Source organism: Danio rerio, chromosome 3 (assembly GCF_052040795.2).
Source record: "Danio rerio strain M-AB ecotype USA chromosome 3, GRCz13ab, whole genome shotgun sequence".
NCBI classification, from domain to species: domain Eukaryota; kingdom Metazoa; phylum Chordata; class Actinopteri; order Cypriniformes; family Danionidae; genus Danio; species Danio rerio.
Genome location: NC_141023.1, coordinates 50,899,650 through 50,910,255, shown reverse-complemented (window position 1 = coordinate 50,910,255; position 10,606 = coordinate 50,899,650). Strand labels below are relative to the sequence as shown.

The 10,606-nt window shown below is 40.6% G+C and overlaps 1 non-coding gene across 6 annotated transcripts in view; it reads left to right on the top strand.

The window, feature by feature from the left end:
• Positions 1-2,337: 2,337 nt before the first annotated feature.
• Positions 2,338-10,606, top strand: part of trim35-12 (tripartite motif containing 35-12) — a 37,659-nt gene continuing 29,390 nt past the window's right edge. The window contains exons 1-7 of one of the 6 annotated variants that reach the window (XR_015481193.1): positions 2,442-2,997; positions 4,696-4,791; positions 4,884-5,114; positions 5,199-5,221; positions 5,300-5,415; positions 8,341-8,344; positions 8,869-10,414. This is a non-coding gene — a transcript (tripartite motif containing 35-12). Of the gene's footprint in view, positions 2,998-4,695; positions 4,792-4,883; positions 5,115-5,198; positions 5,222-5,299; positions 5,733-5,947; positions 10,415-10,606 lie in introns of those variants that run through there. The other 5 variants (XR_015481188.1, XR_015481191.1, XR_015481189.1 and 2 more) reach the window with 5 other exon arrangements.

Here is a 10,606-nt window from a genome sequence, read left to right as displayed (position 1 = left end):
TGTAGGTTGTACTGTACATTACATTACAGCTGGGAAAAGTTCTAAATTTATTGATTGTAGTTCATTTTACAACACAGAAACCTTGCATTTTAACAGAGGTGTGTAGACTTTGTATTTCCACAGTATTGGTTTTTCATTGTTCAGCCACAATTTGTTGATGTGCTCCAGCAAAAGTGATGTTGAGTGTGACAACATAAGAGAGAAGGGTCCCTGCTCTTGTGGTCACAAGAGATGCAACTAAATACTAGTTGTTAATTCTAAGTGAATTGACGGCGTAACATCATTAGAAAATTAGTGTACTGTCTGCTTAATATCTGCAAACTAGGGATGGGAAGATTAACCGATATGTATCGATACGCGGTCATGCGCGTGCACGATGCGAGTGCATCGGTTGAGCAGCAGAGGATGAATGAAATTTTGGAAGCAAATCGAGATGCATCGGTTTTTGCGAGATGCATCGATTTTTCCGAGATACAGCTTATATTTTTTATATAGAATGTATTTTTTATTTATTAACAAGAGTTGTCAACCTGTTTTTGGCGCATAATTTAATCGACCTACATAAAGTAAGCCTTAGCAACGGATTTGCGGATGTGCACACTTTCACTACAACTCAGTGTATCAGGTGTGCGGATGAAGCTAGTGGAGCGCCCTCAGAAAGCGCGAGAAGCAAAACAAACATTTTATTCCCCACTGAGTTTTAAATCTAAAGTATGGCAAGCAACATTATGGATTTAAGGATGGACGACATGACAGGACAGATGCAATTTGCAAAATGTGCCGCGCATCTGTAAAATACGCGGGCAGTACGACTAATCTGATATCTCACTTGAAGCGGCGCCACGGTGTTGTTGTGAAAGCATCTTCCAGTGTTTCTGCATCCCCGGCTTTCGCACTGCTTCAACTGTAGCTACCAGCTCCAAAAGTGGTGAGAAAAGCATTGCAAGTTTTTTTTCCATGCGCAACAGTTCTGCTCGCTCTACGCCAATAACGAATGCTATTGCATTGTTAATCTGCAAAGATATTCAGCCTAGTGTCACGGAGAACGAAGGTTTTAAACACCTCCTCCTGTTAATTTTTATTTAATAATAATAATAATAATATTAATAATGATAATGATAAAAATAATTGGGTGTCACGGTGGCACAGTGGGTAGTTTGACCACCTCACAGCAAGAAGATTGCTGGTTTGTTATATTTTTATTAGCCTGTTGTTTACAGTGACAGTGATGTTTCAAAGCAGCATAACACTGCTAGTTCACAACCTTAAGTTTTGAATAATCAGTGGCAAAATATATCTTTGTAAAACTTGTTTTCATAGTTGAAAAGTTAAATCACAATTCTTGTTGTGCAATGCTAAATTTATTTATGTTGAAAGAGTGCAAATATATACATTTATAATATATATTGCACTTATACATTCTGTTTATCTTGAAAATACTTAAATAATATGTGCTATATTATCTAAAATGGCCCTCTACTGTAAACTGACACTCTGGCTCTGAGAGAAGAGCCAGTTTGTAAAAAAAAGTCTTGGTTTTGCTTGGTTTATAAATAATCAAACTCATTCAATGGCACAGCATCCTCTTTCACATCATCTCATAAACTTGATCTAATAAGTTAGTGCTGAAATATCGCATCGTATCGTGATATGGGTGTGAATCGTATCGTGTTGCATCGCAATATGTCACAAATGTATCGCTAATATATCGGATCGTATTCTTTGTATCGAGATGCGTATCGGATCGGCATTATAGCTTAGATGCCCAACCCTACTGCAAACACTTTAGTTTTGTGGTCTCCAAACGACATTTTGATTACTAGAAGTCATTTTTCAAGTACATATTATATTCTAACCCTACACTTTAAAAATGCTGGGTTGCTCATTGCTGGTTAAATATGGACAAACCCAAATGTTTGACCCATCATTGGTTAATACAGTCCAGCATTTTATTCTGAAGTGTGATGTAAATGTTTACTAATACCCTACTAATCTCTGTTGACATGTTCTCACTTTCATAATCAACAGAATGCCTAAAGGATACCGTCAAAACAAAAGTGTAACACCATAAAATGTCCCCACATCAGTAGGAAAGTACTGAAACACAAGCGTCATTGAGTTCCCAAAACAATAATGCTTACACCAAACATTTCACGGATCAATGGCAGAGGTTGTTTTAGCCTCAAGCAACAGTTGATCCAGTAGTGAACCAAGACCAAATATATAAAAAAACAAAACAAAGTGGACAAGGTGTGGTTAAAACCTGACTTCTCAGAATTTGATGATGGTAGTCTTAAGTCACGGCTCTATAAAAGGTAATTATTGGCAGAGGACAGCCTTGTTCTTGGGAAGTGTAGGTGCTTGTAGGAGGTTTGTGACTTAGTGTAGCAACAAATACTGTAGGTGCAGCTTTGGCTCATCAGGTTTCTGTATTAGAAGCGAGCAGACTATTCCAGCGACACAGCCATGCCCTTACGACCAAGGGCGTCTTCTCAACCTGGAAGAGCAAACACTCTTCCGAGCTTCAAACCCTTCCCAATCCTGCGGCCAAGAGCTTCGTCTTCTCACACCAAATCGCCATTGGAGGATGAGCTGTCTTGTCCGATTTGCTGTGAGATTTTTACTGACCCTGTTGTCCTGAAGTGCAGCCACAGTTTCTGTCGCCTTTGCCTTCACCTCTTCTGGAACAAGAAATCACCTAAGAGGGAATGTCCGGTGTGCAGAAGGAAGTGTATGCCGTCTGAGCCCACTGTGAGTTTGGCTCTAAAGAATGTGTGCGATGCCGTCTTACAGGAGCAAAAAGTATCTGTTGGAGTGCCAAGCATAGGTTCATCCAACGGGACGTCCAAACCAGAGGCACTTTGTGCCACTCACGGGGAGGGACTCAAGTTGTTCTGCCAATCTGATGAAGAGGTTCTCTGCTGTGTTTGTCAGACATCCAAGAAACACCAAGGCCACAGTGTGTGTCCTTTGGAAGAGGCGGCAAACGATCTCAAGGTGAGAGTATTTTCTAATTTTTCAAAATACATATTTGTTATATTTTGTTTTAACTTCTGATCAAAATATAAAGGGAAAAGTACAACTTTATTCTGAACCATTTAAACATAAGAAATCAAACAAATGATTAAAATGGTGGAAAAGATAAATAAAAAGCTCAAATAATAATCCCAGGGCCGTTTATATCGAAGTTGATATTTAGTCGCACCATGTTGTTGTTTCGTAACATCTAACTTTTTTGAGGTGGGTCATTAGCCCAACGCTCAACCCCCAACCTGGAGGACCAAGACATACACATGTGTCACCATGGTAAACTCAGCGTAACCAATTTACCTATAGTGCATGTCTTTGGACTTGTGGGGGAAAACGGAGCACCCGGAGGAAACTTATTCCCAGTGATGGTTGCATTTAGGGGTGTGGTTGGGTGCCACGCCTCATTTTTAAAATCTTACATTTGTGTACGACTGAACTCCTCATCCTCCCCGTTTCCTTGTGTGATCAGGCTGGAACATTACAATAGACAACAAAAATGGTTTGACAGTTCAAGCACTCAAAATGTTACATGGTCCACCTGGTTACAAATCAAATAATTAACAATATAGGTCAGCTTATCCAGAGCAAAGTTGCTAGTCATTTTTTTTTATCCATTGGCTACAAGACAATAACGTGCTAGGCTTGTATTAAGCTAAACTCTATTAGCTTGTCCTTCACCTCCAGATTTACAGTAATATAGGGTACCCAGTTCTACATTACATTTTGTACAACTGTCAGGAATATTTTGATTAAATCTATGCTGTTTATCTGTAATGTAAGTTTGTACATGCCAGTTACACTCATTGGCCACTTTATTATATACACCTTTCTATTGCTAGGTTGGACCCACTTTTGCGTTTAGAACTGCCTTAATCTCTTGTGGCATAGATTTAACAAGATACTGGAAATATTCCTGAGATTTTGGCCAATATTGGCATGATAGCATCACGCAGTTGCTGCAGATATGTCGGCTACAAATCCATAATACAAATCTCATTACACCACATCCCAAAGGTGCTTTATTGGATTGAACTCTTGTGACTGTGGAGGCCATTTGAGTACAGGGAACTCATTATCATGTTCAAAAAACCAGTCTCAGATGATTCGCGCTTTATAACATGGCGCGTTATCCAGCTGAAAGTAGCCACCAGAAGATGGATACACTGTGGTTATAACATTGAAAACGTCACAGCAGAAATCGAGACTCATCAGACTAGGCAACATTTTTTCAATCATCTATTTTCCAAGTTTGGAGAGCTTGTGTAAATTGTAGCCTCAGTTTCCTGTTCTTAGCTGACAGGTGCGGCACCCGGTCTGGTTTTATGCTGCTGTAGTCCATCTGCCTCAAGGTTGGACGTGTTGTGCATTCAGAGATGCTCTTCTGCATACTTCAGTTGTAACAAGTTGTAATTTGAGTTACCGTTGCCTTTCCATCAGCTCGAACCAGTCTGCCCATTCTTCTCTAACCTTTGCCATCAAGGCATTTACGCCCACAGAACTGCCGCTGACTGGATAATTCTTTGTCAGACCATTCTCTGTAAACCCTAGAGATGGTTGGCCGTGAAAATCCCAGCAGTTTTTATTAACAAGTTATTCAATCAATACTGATGTAGTTTTTCTATTATGTTAATAGGAATATGTACTTTTTTGCCATTTGTTTTTCAGGAGGAAATGCGGCAGATTGTAATTCCACTGAAGAAAAGTCTAAGACGCCTGTATGAGGCCAAACAAGAATGTGATGACATAACTGTCCACATAAAGGTATCAACAAACTTTCAGACTTACAAACATCATATGATTCACTAACCGTCAACAGATACCTGCATTGCCTTTTTCTTGTTGGTTTCACGTAGAACCAAAGGCAACAGACAGAGAAACAAATTCACGAGGAGTTTGAAGAGCTACGACAGTTTCTTCTAAAGGAGGAATCTGCAAGAATTGCTCTTCTGGCAGAAGAAGAAGAGACAAAGAAACAGGCCATTAAGAAAACAACAGACTCAATCACTTATGATATAAGCACATTTTCTCAAGCTGTTGTGGCCATAGAAAATGAGATTGCTAATGATGACAGCCTCTTTTTACAGGTAACCTGATGCATTTGTATTGCTAACAAATCTTATCACTTATGTATAATTATTAACAAGTAACTGATCCTGCTTTCCCTACAGAACTACAAGAATGTCAAAACAAGGTAATGGTACACTATACATTGTACAGTATTTAATTGATTTATTTGCTCATTTATTTACTAATCTCAATGCCATTACAGAGCTCAGATAACATTCCACGAACCAGAAAAAGTCCCCAATTCTCTAATCAGCGTTGCGGAGCACATCTCCTCCCTGAAGTTCAGAGTGTGGGAAAAAATGCAGAATCTGGTGGAATGCAGTGAGTGCTCAGTTACTGAGTTTAATGATGTTGTGTGTCAGAATAGCACAATAGGTTACCTTTAAATTTGTGAGTTGGAACATCGCACATTGATAATTTGTAATGGCAAGAAGAGAAAATTACTCAACTGCAGTTGGTTTGTTCAACCATTGTAGTAAAAACATTTTGTAAACATACTTCATATTGACTGAATCCATTGAAATTTTTTTGGGTCACTTAAAGACATTAAACCCATTTAGCATATACACGTATGAGTCAAAACATTTTGACCACATGAGTAATATGCTGTTGGTCGTCAATGTGTTGTACAAACAGCACCAGGCAACAGAGGCATGGACTCTACAAGACTGCTTATGGCAGGGGTGCCCAAACTCGGTCCTGGAGGGCCGGTGTTCTGCAAAGTTTAGTTCCAACCCCAAGTAGACACACCTGAACTTGTTAATTAAGCTGTTTCTAAGTATAATAGAAACTTCCAGGCAGTGTGTTGAAGGAAGTTGGAGCTAAACTATGCAGGACACTGGCCCTTCAGGACCGAGTTTGGGCACCCCTGGCTTACAGTATGGCATCTCATGGTGTTCAAAACCAAGATGTTAGCAGCAGCTCCTTTAAAGCTCTGCTCACACTGTGTGCTTTCAGTCACAATTTCGTCATCTGAGACAACTTTGGAATATCCTAAAAGGTTCCAGTAATCCTAGGCTAAAATATGTGGTCTTTTATTGTTGGTTTGACATCGTTGGTTGGTTTACCAAAAGCTGCCTAATGGCCTTTGTAATCCAATTTTCTGAAGTTCTGTAGGTCTGCTCTAGTGTGACTTCAGCTACTATTAGCATCACATCAAGAACCGATTGGATCGCTGAATCCAATGACGTAATTAGCGCAACAACTCAGAACAGTTTTCTTCTGGTTTTATTATTGAGGCACACAGTGAGCAAATGTGCAGCTTTGTTTATGTTTGCCGTGAGATATCATGCCAAAACATGGGCCAGTGAAAGTGTTATGGATGGATGATGTCAAACTCTGGCTGAACTTTCTTTTATGTCTGTGTTTGGTGCATCCTGATTGTTGCTGGTTCTGACATTATGACAACTGGGGTCTTTTAGTGTGAGATGGAGATCATGTTTGTGCAGTCTGACATGCTACAATTAATAAAGATTATTAAAATTCAATAAGTGTGAAACAGGCTTGTTGAGGTAAGTCCAGAATTTTGAGGTAAATCTATTGTGGATCAACTTGTTGGTCCAGCAAATCTCACAGATACTCAGTTGATTGACATATTTAGAAGTTGGAGGCCAGAACAACAATTTGAACTCTTCATCATGCCCTTCAAACCCATTTATACCAGGGAACTTGTGAACTGAACTGGGGTATCTAGTCTGCAGCAGAGCTTAGGTGTAGATAACAAGTGTCAAATTTATGTCTACATGAATGTCTGGATCCTATCATCTACTTCAGGGGTCTTAAACTCAATTCCTGTAGGGCCACAGCTCTGCACAGTTTTGCTTCATTCCTAATCAAACACAGCTGATCCAACTAATCAATGTGTTCAAGACTACTAGACTATTAGATCACGTGTGTTTTATTAGGCTTAGAGCAAAACTGTGCAGAGCTGGAGCCCTCCAGGAATTAGGTTTGAGACCTATCATCAACATGAATGATGGTTAAGAGCGTTTCATTGCCGAAAATTACATTCCTTTTAATTAGTTTGCCATCGTCACACAGTGCATCTTGGTGCCATAATCTACTTAGGGAAATTATTATATGCACACTTGTATATGGGCATTTATGAGATATTAAAGGATGGGCTACTTACAAAGTTACAAGGCAATGTTCTTCCAAGGTTTATGGTAATTTTAATTCCGGTTTGTACTTTCCTTCTTCTGACCACTGTTGGAACATTCTCACCACTGTTGGGTTGCTGTTTTAGAGACAACCTGACCAGGCCATAAAAATGTGATCTATATTGATATATGATATTTAATCTACCCAGACCAAGGATGGAATGTGAGATTGACAGGGGGATTGGTGCAGCGACAGCAGTAATATGGTCGATATACCAGTCTGTTGTTGCAAAGAAGGAGCTGAGCCGAAGAGCAAAGCTCTCGATTTACTGGTCAATCTACATTCCTACTCTTACCTATGGTCATGAGCTTTGGGTCATAACCGAAAGGACAAGATCTTAGATACAAGTGGCCAAAATGAGTTTTCTTTGCAGGGTGGCAGGACGCACCTTTTATATATAAGGTGAGGAGCTCTGTCACCCGGGAGGAGCTCGTAGTAGACACGCTGCTCCTCCACATCGAGATAAGTCAGCTGAGGTGGCTCAGGCATCTGTTTTGAATGTCTGGGATGCCTACCTAGGGAGTGTTCTAGGCATGTCTTACTGGGAGGAGGCCTCGGGGAAGACCCAGAACACACTGGAGGGACTATGTCTCTCGGCTGGTCTGGAAACGCCTTGGGATTCCCCCGGAGGAGCTGGAGGAAGTGTTTGGGGAGAGGGAAGTCTGGGGTTCTCTGCTAAGACTGCTGCCCCCACGATCCTGCCCTGGAAAAGCAGATGAAAATGAGATGAGATGAATCTACCCAGACATTTATATTTGGCCATGTTGGGGCTCGGACACATCAAGTCGACGGTTGGTCATCAGTCTCTTGGTCAGCGTCAGTCAGACTAGTTGGTTTGGTGTGTTCCACATGTCGCATCGAGTTTATGTCGGAGCTCATGGGCCCGATTCAGTATGTTGAATCGGCATTAGCCGTCGACTGAAGAGAGCGCTCAGACCCTTTATTAAGTAATTAATCAAGAGGGTAAGTGTGATGTAGTGAAGTGATATCGCAAGTTCACAATCCAAGCCAAGGAGGAACACAAAAAAAACCCAATATGGATTCCGGTTTTGTGATTCTGAATGAGAAAAGAGATGTGGAAAGACATGTACTCTTGCACAGGTTGGCTGCCGTCTGTTTGGTGTGTTCAGGGGCAGTTTTTTGGTCCAGACAGATCCAGACGTGAGCTAGCAAAGGGTGACAACATAGTTGGGTTTCGTGGGTACTATTTGTTTGGTGCTGGCTTAGTGGGTCGTTAGGTGATGATCAACAATATTCATCTGTAAGTGGTCATTATGTTTTGACCCATCAATGTGTATGAATTCTGAACTTCTTTCCATTGTGATTCACACTGTATGGAGCCTCTAAAAGGCATAAAGTAAAAACAACTTGCTTCAAACCCTTGCACTTGCTTAAAACCCACCAAATTTAACTGAAAAATATGTTTCTGATAAAATGCTCCATTTGCAATTAGTCAAACAACTATATATGCCCATTCCAAATGTTGCACCATATTACATAGACGCAGATCCTCAAAAAAGCAAATTTTGCCATGTATTTTGAAACTTTTGAATATTTTAATTACTTTTAAAACAACAACAATAATAATAAATGTAACACTCTATAAGAAAGTTTCATTTGTTTGTCTGCTTTCAACACAGCCTACCCCTGTTTGTCTCTCAGCAAGGACCTGACAAGTGTGTCCAACACAGGGACAATGCAAAAGTTGCCAGATAACCCTGAGCGCTTTGACCATCTTGTATTTGTACTGGGCTCCAAGGGTTTCTCCTCTGGATGTCATTCCTGGGAGGTGGAGGTGGGCAAAAATAATGACTGGGTAATCGGTGTGGTGAAAGCATCGGTAGCAAGAAAAGGCAAGATATCAGGCTGTCCAGAAGGAGGATTCTGGACTATCGCTCTCTCAGATGGGCAGTACACAGCCATGACCACTCCACGAACACAGCTCAAGCTGAATAGCCATCTAGAAAGGGTTCGGGTAAAGATTGACTATGATGCTGGAGAGGTCAGCTTCTTTGACTCAGTTGATGTTGCACCTCTCTACACATTTACTGACCATTTTACTGAGATGATGTTCCCATTTTTCTGTCCGGGAGCGAATATAAATAGAAACAATCCAGGGCCATTGAAGATCTGCCCAGTGAGAGTGGCTGTGTGGAACAGTGGCTCCTGGTGATAGTTAGCTGTATGCTGGCTTTATTTTTTCATATAATACCGTACCAGTCAAAGGTTTAAAGAAATTTATTGTAATGCTATTTAGACTGCAGAATCAAGGTCAACTCCCTGACCTTGACCTAGACAGCAAAATAAAACGTGTTGCCTTTTATTTTGACAATCCTATTAGACATTCTGTTGATTGTTTAATGGCCTGTTTCCACAGAACAATATGGTTGGGTTTGGTACAGTATGGTACATATTTATTTTCAGTTTTGCTCAAAGGTACCAAAATAGCAAACTATACAACTTTCTTGGCACTCTATCCTAGATGCGCTACTGAATGCTATTTGCTAAAGAGAATCGTCACAACAGCATGCAACAGGCCAGGAGAATGACAACACAGGAGAGCTCATCCAAACTCGTTGTTTTGTGACATACAGCCATGAGAATGACGTAAAACTAAACTTTCTGGCATATACAATTCTTAACAAGGGCACTGTTGACGTTAGAAATGCAAGCCTGATCAGACTGAGTCGTACTGAATGTTTCTGTACCTTTGCTGTACTGTTTTGGACCATACGGCTCAGCAGAAAAGACGCATAAGTAACTTTGCTACTTTTTCAGCTAGGGGGGTTTCACGATTGGACATGTTTGCTGTGGTCTAAATCTAAAGGCTCGTACACACTAGAACACTTTTCACTCATGTTTATCGTCAGCGTTTTTCAAGTCGTTTTTTCTGCATTCAAATACAGGCGATTTTCATCCGTGTTTAGCAGAGTGAACGTGCTTCATGATCACCCCCTGCTGTTAGATGCTTAAAAAACTTGCAAGTCATGAAAGAACCGTGAAATTAAACTCACCTACCATCAAGTCCTATTTGCTTCTCTCCACTCCTACTGACATTCATGTAGTAGATGGTGTAGTTGTGTTCACCTCGACTGTTTTGCTCTTGAGTTCCTACAAGTGGTGTTTACCGTAACTTTAGCAGCTCCAGGCACGTGAACAGCAGCTGGAAGGGCATCCGCTGCCTAAAACATGTGCTAGACAAGTTGGTGGTCATTCCTCTGTGGCGAACCCTGATTAATAAAGAGACTAAGCTGAAAATACAATGAATAAATGAGTGAATGATTGGTGGAGAAGAAAAAAAAACTAGCATTAGGCGCTTCTTTAAAAATGATTTTTTTACGTCTGGTGT